At 39.2% G+C, this 12,506-nt stretch overlaps 1 pseudogene; it reads right to left on the bottom strand.

The window, feature by feature from the left end:
* Window positions 1-11,667: 11,667 nt before the first annotated feature.
* Window positions 11,668-12,061, bottom strand: LOC117283263 (annotated as a pseudogene).
* Window positions 12,062-12,506: the final 445 nt, after the last annotated feature.

Genomic DNA, 12,506 nt, shown 5'->3' with positions numbered 1-12,506 from the left:
GCGCACTCGGGAGGGTGAGGCGGGGGGGTCGTTTCGAATTTGAGGCGAGCTTGAACTACACAGTGAGACCCAGTCTGAAAAAAAAAAACAACAACAACAACAACAAAAAAAAAAAAAAAAAAAAAAAAAAAAAAAAAAAAAAGAAAGAAAGAAAGAAAGAAAGAAAGAAAAAATTCAAAGTATGGGAAACCTCAGCATGACAACATAAGTCCATTTCTCCTATCACTGATAGCACTTTTCAAAGCTGTGATATGCTGCTATATAGCATGATCATTTGAGCACAGTTTTATTTTGCTTTTGTGCCTTTCTTTTCGAATGAGCTGAAAACATGGCCTAACTCCAGGTGTTTTGGAAGTGCCTTTGGTCACAGCCACCTTGGCTCTCTAGGTTACTTTTCCATCACCTGATCTTGGAAAAAGGTCAAGGAAGACCCCCTCCTCTTAGAATTAAGGAGCTTCCTAAATTGCTCAAGCAGGGTTGAAAAAGATTTGGTTGTTTTTCTCAGAAAGCTTGATCATATGTTCTAGATTCTTAGCTTTAAATCTACATTTCTTATTGTTTTCTCATGGTTTTTACTGTCTTGGCCTTAGTAGACGCAGTCAGGCATCGCTGAATGATGGGATAATGTAGAGGACACATTCTGTGAAATGGATCATTTTTAACACTATGAGAACGTGATAGAGTACACGTACATAGACTAATGTGACTCCGGTGTCACTAGGTGCTATGATCTATTAGACCATGGTCAGGTATGTGGCCTGTCATTCACTGCAATCTTGCTGTGTGTGACTACAATAAAGAGGCTTCTTTTCTACCTTCATTTCTAGGAGAGAAAATGGAATCTCAGGGGAAGGCACAGCCTTGCCTGAGGTCCCCTTAACTTAGGGGAAGGGCTTTGATCAAACTGTATCGCTTGTGTTTCAATTTGTACAGATAAAAGGGAAGCTGAATTTTGCCAATTTGTAAAGCTCTCCAGGAAAGTGGTGGGCATGCTGAATTTCCCACTTTTCGGTAGCTGACTTGTTCTTCAGGTTGCTTGAAAAGCCTCCTACCAGTGTGGAGAAATTGGAAGCTTCATATACTGCTGGCGAGAGTGTGAAATGATAACAGCTGCTTTGGAAAACAGTCTGGCAGTTCCTCAAAAAAGTCAGAGTTGGCGTATAACCAAGAAATTCCACTCCTAGGTATATACGCCCAGGAGACCTGAAAAGCATACATCCATACAAAGTTTCGTACACGAGCATTTGTGGTAGCATTATTCATAATAGCCCAGAAGTGGGGACCACCAAAATGTCCATCCAGTGATGAGTAGGCAAATAATGCCCAATCTATCCATACAGCCAAATGTTATTTGCAGTAAAGAGGAGTGCAGAACTGGTTCATGCTACAACATGGATGCACCTTGAAGACATCATGCTAAGAAATGCAATCCAGTCCCCAAAGACCACATATGGTATGGTTCCATTTATAAGAAAATGTGCCAGAGATGTGAGTCCATATACAGCAAGTAGACAAGTGGGGTAGTTGGGGACAAGAGGGGAGTGTCAGTGAGAGACGGCTTTCTTTCTTTGGTGATGAAACTGTTCTATCGTTGGTTATGGTGATGGCTGCCCACCTCTGTGACCACACTGAAAGCCACTGAACTGTATACTCTAAATGGGCGGCTACTGTGGCCTGGGAATTAATTATATGCCAGCGGAGTTCTTATTTTAAAAGAGAAAGCTCCTAAAATTCCTGATGCCAACATGCTAAATGACAGAGAATGTAGGGGCTATCTCAGCTTGTCATGGAGACTTCTGGATTTAGTTTTCCCAGGAGATACAGAGTGTGCTGGGCTGGAAGTGTGTCAGGACCTCTGCTTACAGAGGAGATTTGGGTGAAGAGAAGACACAGACACTTTAGATGACCACCAAGGATGTGTCTCAGGCTGCAACACCCTGCAATAGGTGTACAGACCAAGGCAGGGTGGGTGGGATTCCGCATTTTTGCCTCCAAAAGTCTTACACTCATGTAGCCACGTGGCCATAGGATTAAAGGCCACCAGAGGCATCTCAGACAGATGTTATTGAGTGACCATACTTTTAATTATGACACTTTTATCCACAAATTACAGATTTTGTTAGGAATTATAGCAAGGTGTTTAAATCAAAACAGAAAAGTAAGCCACTGAGCCATTTTTTTAAACTTTAAATTGAGGATCTTATTTATACCTAAACATATAATAATAAAGCTCATTTCTTTATTATAGCTATTGTTCTACATGTCATATGATAACCTTCAAAAATAGTTGTTATCATCTCCACTTTCAGCTGAGGTAACTGAGCTTTGAAAAAGCTTCTTGAAAATCCTGCCCCAAAGCCTGGTCAACTTCCCTGTATTACAGCCTACCTGCATATAGCTTGTGAAATGTGTTACACCTGCCTGATTTTCGGGAGTGGAACATCTCCCACAGAGTGCACTTGACCTCAGGCTGGCCGGGCAGATGAGGGAATGTTGAGAAGATGCCCCAGGGGGGCCGAGGTGGTATTTTCAGATGTGTACCATCGAAAAATGTGAATTCACTGTATGTTTTGATCATACCTTGTACTTGTCTGGGTTTGATTTCTTGGACTGTTCTTGAGCCTTGGACTGTTCTTGAGAACAGCTTGGTTCTGTTAGAAAAATTCTTGTATTTTTGTTCTCATTCCCTCTACCTGGGAATGCACATAATTAGCTTGATTTAGTTGCTTCACGATGTATATGAATTTCAAAACACCATGGTGTGTACTGAAATTATGCAATTTTACTTTTGCAATTAAAATTAAAACAGTTGCAACTAAAAGGTAGAAAATAAAATTTAAAAAAATAATGCTAGCTATGAACATAGGTTGCCCATATATCACTGTGGTGTGATTCTTTAAATTCTTTGGGGGAGATACCCAGAAAGGGGACAGCTGGATCAAATGGGACCTCCAATCCTAGTTCTTTGAGGTGTCTCCATACTGATTTCTACACTGCACCAGTCTACACTCCCACTAGCAGTGTAGCAGGGATCCTCTTTCCCCACAGCCCCACAAGCATCTGTTCATAGCAGCACAATTCGTGATAGTTAAAACTTGGAAGCAGTCCAATTGCCCATCAACAGGAGACTGGATAAAGAAAATGTGTTGTTGTTGATTTTAAAAATAAGATGGAATACTACTCAGCCATAAAGAATGAGAAACTAGAGACATTTATAGCTACATGGATGCACATGGAGGTGATACTCTTAAGGGTAGGGGAAAGGAAAGAAGGGAATGGAATTAATATGAGAAGAAGAAAAAATGGAAACAGTTTTTGTAGACAGGGAGGAGTGGAGGGATTGAAGGGAGGACAGGGGAATGGGGAAAAAATAAGAACCAAGAGGGATTATGTAAAGGTGCAAATTTCCAAGGGTGAATGTCATTATATTATATACCTTAAATGTACCCATAAAATTAATTAATTAAAAAAATAATACTAGGGCTGGGGATTTAGCTCAGTGGTTCCGCTGCCTGCCTCGCAAGCACAAGGTCCTGAGTTCGATCCCTGGTATCACAAAAAAAAAAAAAATGCTAGCTAACTCTGACTTCTGGGATATTGCATTTTCCTCTCATGTATGTTTTACACCAAGTTTGATCAGAGGATTCCAGAAGGAGAGCTAATCACTTTAGGGGCTGCTTGCTGCTACGTAAGTGTCAGTATGTGTGGCAGAATTAGGTCTGAATCTCGCTTCTATGATACTCTGGTAGGAAGTTGTGAGCAGACAACCTATATCCCTCACCCTTTCCTTCTTCCTTCCTTTCTATTTTCTTTCTTTTTTTTGTGGATTGAGGGATCAAACTCAGGACTTTGCACTTGCGAGGCAGTCCCAGTGCTACTGAGCTAAATCCCCAACCTGCCCCCCATTTCTAATCCTGGAGAATTACTGATATTCATATAAAAAAAGAACTCAAAGGCTACACCTTAGCTAATCAGCTTGAGTTGTTTCCCAAGACCTGACCCCACCATGGTGTAGATTGGGGTTCACAGTCTTGAGGTGGCTCCAGCTCCAATTTGGGAGGTTCACCAGATTTGGGGATTTGGGGGTTTCATGAGATTCTGTCCAGGAATGGTTCTCTTTTTTGCTCTTCAGATTATCTGAATCTTACATAGTACTTAAATTCTGGTCCCCAAATTGGCAAAAGGGCATTTTGTTCTTCTAATTGTATTTCAAGTTTGCCTCTTCATATCTTTTTCCCTTCTGTTTTTGGAAACCCTTAATATTTAGTAGTCAGTATTCTCCCAGTATCCAATATTCTTGAATCTGTACTCCCTGGCTCTTCTATTTTCATTCATGATCTTCATTTCACTGAATCTTTGCTCCATGCTCTGAGAGGCTTCTCTTAGTTCTGCTCGGCCTGTTTACTGGCCCCATGATGAGAAACTTCAAGGCTGAAAGATGGATAGAAGCTGTGGGTCCTGCATTTTTGTGCTAATTGCTTGGGATGCTTTACATCTGGATGCTAATAGGATCTCAAGCCCCTGGAGAGGGAGACCACCTTGGGACAGGGGCAGCTTCAGACTGACAGGCTGACCCAGGCAGCATTTTCATTCTGACCACTCCTGAGATGAATCCAGCTTCGTGAGGAAGGAGCAGTGTTGACAGTTTTGATTGAGTTTATCCTTCTTGGTTGTTTCCCAGAATCGCTTCTCTTTCCCCTTTGAGCTCTGTTTCCAGGCCCAGAGACTTACCACCGGTTCTGGTTATTATTGGTGTTTATTCTTGGGTTGGCTTCCTTCGGGAGTTGCATCCACCTTTGTATCTGTTTTAGTTTGTTTGGGCCACCATAACAAGTCACCATGGTATGGGTGGCTTAAACAACAGAAGTTTGCATTTATCACAGTCCTGGGGCTGGAAGGCGAGCTCAAGGTGACAGGTTTGGTTTCTCCTAGGCCTCTCTCTGGCTCCCAGATAGCCACCCTTTTGCTGTGTCCTCCAGTGTCCTTTCCTCCATGTGCACTTCCCTGGTGTCTCTTTCTGCATCCAGATCTTCTCTTCTCACAAGGACCCCAGTCAGATTGGAGTAGGGTCTACCCTAATGTTCTCATTCTAACTTATTCACCCCTTTTAATGTCTCCAAATACTGTCAGGTTCTGAAGTGCTGGGGGTTAGGAATTGAACATATGAATTTTAGAGGGACAATTTAATTTACAACACACCCCTAGGGGTTAGTGAAGGCTTGACTTATAATATTATAATATTAATTAATTAATGTTAATTGGGTGCCTGAATCAATCTCCCATTTTGTTCTCTGTGCCAAGTTTGATTTTCAAGAAAACTGTGTTGCCTGGGGTGGCACTATTTTTTCTTATGACAAATTTAAGGAACTCTCTTTACTGTTCATTTTGTTCCTTAGCCAGTCATATTTTTTTTGGTAAACAACTCTATCGTGTGAATATATGATCTTCTCTCTCCCCAGAATGTCTTTCTGTTGTATGGTAAGGCAACGAATTCTATGCCTGAGGTCAGATTCAGCCCACAGTCTCTGTGGTAAAAGCCGCTGGATTTTTCACAGCAGCCCTATCTGTGCTTGTTTATGGGGATCTGAATCATGTTATTGCATGCTGGATTTATCCTCCTTAGGAATTTGGATACTTTTTTATTTCTAAACGTATTTTCTCCATATCATCATATTTATTTTTGTGCTCTACCTCAAGCTCTGTCTAATCTGAATTTTTTCGAAAGCATAGAGGAATGCATCATTCAAATTATGGCAGTTATTTGTCATTGTTCTTTTAGTTTATGATAATGAAAAGATGGGAGTGAATTTTTTCCCTTTGGCTATTTTATTCTTTTGCTTTCTTCACTTCTGTATTTTTCTTTCAGTCACCTCAGTGAATTTTTGATCTCTGAAAATAGCCTTTTTAAATAGCTACCTAATGGTATATGTATCCACAGCAGAGTTTGTTGCCAAGCATACGAAATGAATGGATTCTTTATTCAAATGTTGAATGCCTGTGGAGCACAGTCTATGTATAGGATGGAGTTGGATCTGCAGTAGGATCTGCAGTAGGGTTCCACAATAGATTATCATCAAAATGACAGCTTCCAGTGGATCGAGAGTTTCATTGAAGTTAATGGCTCACCAATGCTATCTAATAAGACAGTGTGATTCTCTTTTCCGTATAGTCTCAAGAGGCTATTGAAGTTCATGGCCACCCTGGCCATTCTGAAACACTCGCTATATAACCCACGCTTTCCTGGCTTGTAAATGTGCTTTTCCGTTTGCCAAAAACACTCTTTCTCTCCTGCTCACTGGGAAGCTTTCCTGCCTCCAAACTAGCTTGGTTGTTCTCCAAGGGCTTTCTAAGATCCTAGCTGCTCCTCCTGAGCAGGAACAATTCTGGTTTGCAACTGGATGTTGATAAAGTCTGTCCCTCCCCTTGGGTAAGGATCTTTGCTGTGCCAGGGAACTCTTTGGCTATTGATGAGACCCAAGGATATTATGTGAGAATCATGTTTTAAATGTGTAAGATAAAACACACTGGGTTCTTCTGGTTCAGGGCAAGATGGAGAAAATGCATTCCATTCACTCTCCCAGTGAATGCCGCCATGAATCCCATAGAGAATGCATGGAATAGACTCTGAAAAGTCACTGTTAGCGGATTGGTAAAAAAGACAGAATCTCAAATCCTGCTGATCTGATACTGTAATGAGTTATCATTTTTCTCTTCCAGACTTTCCTGGCCTAGATTCAGCGCAGCCCGAAACACACAGATGGACACTGGTGCAAACAGTGAGCACCCTGGGAGAAATCTCTCATTGATTGATTCATTCATTCACTTTTCCCATTCCCTTGTTCCCGAGCCCCCAGGCAACACTCTGCTGGAGCCCAAGGCTCTGAGAGAGGAGTTTTCCTCCTGACCAGGGAAACTGCTGAGAAAAACCCCTAATTCTTTTTTTTTCCTCTCTGTCCTTCCACTAATTGTCCCAGGGTACAGATACAGTTGTGGGAAGTACACAGCAGAGCAGGACAAGTAAATTCCCTACTTTCTGGCCACCAGACCAAAAGGTTGAGCTCTTTGGCAGCTAGAAAGTACCAGGGAGAAGGATGGACTAGGAACAGCAACCCTATAAAGCGGTTTATGAAGTTCTGGGCTCAACCCTAAGATGTACAAAAATAGACCTGACCCTATAAAAGAGACCATCAGTTGAGAACTGGACTACAAAACAAATTATAGCCAGGTTCCAGACTGGACATGGGACACCATACCTGTACAAGGGGACAGATCTGAAGTCTGGGAAAACAGAACTGATATTGAAAGCATAACCCATAGGAGACTGGTAAGAACTTGTGACCTGAACTCAAGCAGGTAACAAAGCAACATTCTCCATAGAATCTAATGAGATCTAGGGTCCTGCAGTCATAAAATGTCCAGGGTACCATAAACACTTCTTATCACATATGAAGAACTGAGAAAATTTGAGCATGTATGGGAAAGGAATAAAAAAATGCCAATGGCAAGATGACACAGATTTCAAAATAGCTACTATAAAAATATTACAACATGTAAGGTAAACATTCTGTTTTTTTTGTTTTGTTTTGCTTTGTTTTGGTACTGGGGATTGAACTTGGGTCCTTGTGCTTGCAAGGCAGGCTGCCGAACCGCTGAGCTACATCCCTGGCCCCTAGGTAAACATTCTTAAAATGAATGAAAGGGTAAAATGTCTTAGAAAAGGCTAGGGATGTAGCTCAGTGGCAATATGCTTGCCTAGCAGGTACAAGGCCCTGGGGTTTCATCCCTGGAACCATCCCCAACCCCCCAAAAAGCCTAAGAAAAGAAATACAAGATATAAGGAAGAACCAGGAGGGGATTTTAGAAATAAAAACTAGTACAACAAATCAAAATTTCACTGGTTGGTCTCAATAGCAGAATTGAAACAAAGAGTCAGTGAATGTCAATATAGATCAATAAAAATTACATACTCTAAGCAATACCAAAAAATTACAAAATAAAGAACAGAGGCTCATGAACCTGTGGGAAAATACCAGAAAGTCCAACAATCTTGTCATAGGAGTCCTATAGAGAAAGGAGAAAAGAATATGGTGTATAAGAAAATTTTAAGAAAGAATGTCTGAATGTTTCCCAAATTTGGAGAAAAACATAAACCTATAGATTTTAGAAAATTCAAAACAAGACCCATGCCCAAGACACATTATTATCAAACTGCTGAAAACTAAAGGGAAAAAAATATTTAAAGCAGCTAGAGAAAATACATTACTTCTGAGAGGATGTGATTTAAATTGCTACAGGCTTTTCCAGAAGGAAAGGAAACATTTTTAAAGCACTGAAAGAAGAACTGTCATCCTACAATTCTATATCTAGTAAAAATATCCTTCAGGAATAAAGAAGTGAAGCCATTTTCAGGTGAAGGAATACTGAGTGATTTCATTGTCACTAGCCTGCGCTATAAAGAAAGCTAGAATATCAGAAAGATATGAAGGAAGTCAACAGAAATGGTAAATATAATAGACTGTTCTCTTCTTTAGTCCTTTAGAGTATGATCTATGGTTGGAAGCAAAGGTTTAACATTATCTAGTGGGAATTGTAATGGATGTTGCTGTAACAATACAACCACAACAGAAAGATACCTATATGTTGAAAACATATCACTGAGATGGTAAAATGGTGATTCTATACAGAATGTGAAAAGTTAAGTATGTATATTTTAATCCCTAAAATAAACACTTTAAAATTACACAGAGATATTTTGCAAAAATGCAAGAGATAAAATAGAAAACTAAAAGCTGTTTGAATAACCTAAAAGAAGACAAGAAATTGCAAGCACAAAGACCCGAGTTCAATCCCCAGTACCAAAAAAAGAAGAAAAGAAAAAACATAGAAACTAAAAATAGAGAAATAGCAAATAAATAATAAAATGGTAGTCACAAATAAAAACATTAATAATTACATTAACTGTAAATGGACTACACTATTCATTACTGATATATTTATCAATAATAAAAGTATCTTTAATTAGAAGAAAGCTAATGTGGATATAAATAATATTAGGCAATGACTTCAGAGCAAAGAAAATTACCAAGGATTAAAAAGGATAATATATAAGGTTTTCCATTAAGAAGATATCACAAAGCCTGCAGTACCCTGTGGTGGATACCTGTAATCCCAGCACTCAGGAGGCTGAGGTAGGAGGATTGCTGTGAATTTAAGGGCAGCCATCCTAGTTTATGTAACAAGACATTGTATTGAGAAAGAAAGAGGGCACAACAATTGTAAATGTGTATGTACCAAAGAACAGAGCTGGAAAATACATAACACAAAACCTAAGAGAACTAAGAAATAGGCAAACCCACAATTATAGACTTCAGTATTCTTCCAGTAATCAATAGAGCTCATTAAACCCCAAATCAGCAAGGGTATATAGTTTAGAAACCAAACAACACTATAGTTAGTTGTTTCGAATTAACAATTATAGCACACACCACTGAAGAGTAGCAGAATACACATTCTTCTCAAGTTTTCATGGAATTTTCACCATGGCATATCGTATCCTAGATCATAAGACAAAATTTTAACAAACTTAAAAGCCTTCAAATCACATAAAATATGTTCTCTGGCCCTAATGCAATTAGAACTAGAAATCAGTATCAAGTAGATAAGAAAATGACAATATCCTTGGAAATTAAACCGCACATTTAAAAATTGTCAGTGGGTCAAAGAACAGGTCTCACAGAAATTAGTATTTTGAACTAAATAAATATAAAACATATCACATTTTCAAAATGCAGGTAACAGTGCTTACACGAAAATGTATATAATTAAAATGCTCATATTGAAAAGAGAAAAATACCAAGCTAACAATCTTAGCTATCATTTTAAAAACATAGATAAATAAGAGGAAAATAAAATCAAAACAAGTAAAGAAAGGAAATATTAAAAAAACAAAAGCATAACTCAATAGAATTGAAAATAATTCCCCAAACAGAAAAATCAATTAACCCAAAACTTGGTCTTTGAAAAATTCAATAAAATTGATAGACCTCTAACATTGATAAATCTCTCTGGGGGTGGCGGGGGTGGGAGAATCACCAATATCAGAAAAACAAAGGGTTATTGCTACAGATTCTGCTGATAAATTTCACAGTTTTAACAAAATGGGAAGATTCTGCAAAAGCACCCTACAATTTATCAAACCTCATCCAAAATATCATGTAGATAACTTGAGTAGCCCTGTTACTGTTTTAAAAACTGAATTTGTAGTTTAAAATGCTCTATAAACAGAATTTCCAAGCTCAGGTTCGAGGCTTTCAGGATACAGAATGTTCTATCAAGTATTTAAAAGAGAAATACAGTGTACTCCATATAATTTCTTCCAGGAAATAGAAGAGGAGGGTCCACTTCTTAAATTATTTTATAAGACCAGCACTAATCTGATACCCAAACCAGACAAAGATGGTGCAATCCATGCACAGGATAATACCCCTAACGAACACATTGAAAAAAAGCCTTGGCAAAATATTAGCAAATATTCAGCAGTCCATAAACATATCAAGAGATGTTCAGTGTTATTGACCATTACAGAACTATGAATTAAAACCCTGATAAGATATAGCCACATACCATTTTCACCTTAGACTGGTGAAAATAAAAATGCTAACAATGTCAAGTATTTGAAATGATACAGAGCAATTGGAATTCTGATACATGCCAATGGGAATGAAAAATTGCACAGCCACTCTGAAAAACCACTTGGCAGTTTCTTATAAAGCTAAAAACACACTTAACATATGACCCAGCAATCCCAAGTGAAACGAAAACTTACATTCACACACCAAAAAAATCTGTGTATGAATGTTTATAGTGGCTCTGCTCCTAATCACCAACAGGAAACAGCCCAAATATCCTTCAGTGCATGAATGGGTAAATAAACCATGGTACATTCCTGCCTTGGACTACTTCCGGAATGAACTATTGACCCACACAACAACTTGGATGAATCTCAGAGGTGTTGTGCTGAGTGAAAGAAGCCAACGGCAAAAGCTCTCCATACTGCATAATTCCATTTATAGGAAATTCTCAAAAAGGTAAAACTGGTGACAAGGAATAAATCAATGATTTCCAGGAGTAACAAGCCAGTGAAGACACTTGTAGTTTTTTCCCATCCAAATCCATAGGCCCCTGAGTTCTAATCATTGAACCCTTGAGGGGAGGGGATATGGCCCCAGGTTACAAACGCTGTACAGGAATTGTGTCTTTTTGGTTCAGCCATCTGTGTCCCATACCTAGTAGAGTAGACTGGTACATAGAAGGTACTCAATTGGTTTGTAGGAAAAGAAAAAAAAAAGAATAAATGAATAAACAAACGGGGAGAGATTTAAGCATAGAACTGTTCATTGAAAGACCAAGAAAGGTGGGTACATTTTGTTTAACCCAATAGGTGATCATTGTTGCTAATTATAACTGGGATTCTCAAATGACTCTCTCTGTCTTTTTAAAAAAATGTATTAGTACACATTTACATGCATGTGGTTTATAATCGTCTTGGGGAATGGTTACAGGTGCCTACTATACCTTATTTCTTTTTCTGAAGTTTTTACAGTTTATTAATCCTCTCATGAAAAACTCCCATAATCACTGCAGAATCTTCACTCCTTCAGCTGTTCTCTAATCTCCAGCTCGCTTTTTGCCAGTACCAATATTGGTCTTTGCGGTACTCCTGACTTTCTTCGTTCTGTTCTTGAGCTCCTCCCACTGCTTTCCTGAGGTCTTTCTCTTCTCATACAGGCTGTATCTTACAAAGTCTATGCTTGGGTTCACTTTTCTTCACATAATCCAATGAATCATAAATCATGCCGAAGCCAGTTGTCTTGCCACCAAAATGGGTTCTGAATCCACACACAAGAATGACGTCTGGTGTAGTCTGGGACTTTTTGGTGAGTTTTTCCTAAATTTTGGTCTTAGGTACTATTGCTTTCCCAGGGTGAAGGGTATCAATGACTTTCTGTTTCCTTTGAAGTAGTCAGTTGGTCATGAAGTTCCCGGTCCAGGTAGTTACCATGTCATTCCTGGTGGTGGCAGATCCTCAGGCAGCCAGGGAGGAAAAGAGCTCTCTCCTCCCTTCCTTCCTTCCTTCCCTTCCCTCTCCCTCCCTCCTCCTTTAGCAAATGTGAAAAAAAATGTTCAACATCTCTGGCCATTACAGAAATGCAAATTAAAACAACCCTAAGATTTCATCTTACTCTGGAAAGAACAGCCGTCATTCAGAAATGGAACAGTAACAAATCCTGGCCTGGCTATTGTGAAAAAGGACCCCTCCTTCATTGTTGGTGGGAAAGTAAACGGGTACAACCATTATTGAAATCAGCATGGAGATTTCTCAAAGACATCAGAAATTCCATATGATGCAGGTTTCCCTTCCTAGGAATCTTCCCCAAAGAGCTTGGTGCACACGCATACCAATGTTTATAGCAAAACAATTCCTAACAGCTAAATCCTGGAAGCAG

This window comes from Fukomys damarensis, unplaced genomic scaffold, assembly GCF_012274545.1.
Source record: "Fukomys damarensis isolate Sample0158 unplaced genomic scaffold, DMR_v1.0_HiC HiC_scaffold_24, whole genome shotgun sequence".
In the NCBI taxonomy this organism is placed as follows: Eukaryota; Metazoa; Chordata; class Mammalia; order Rodentia; family Bathyergidae; genus Fukomys; species Fukomys damarensis.
Note: the sequence above shows the minus strand (reverse complement) of the source record. Positions and strands in the feature narration are given on the sequence as shown.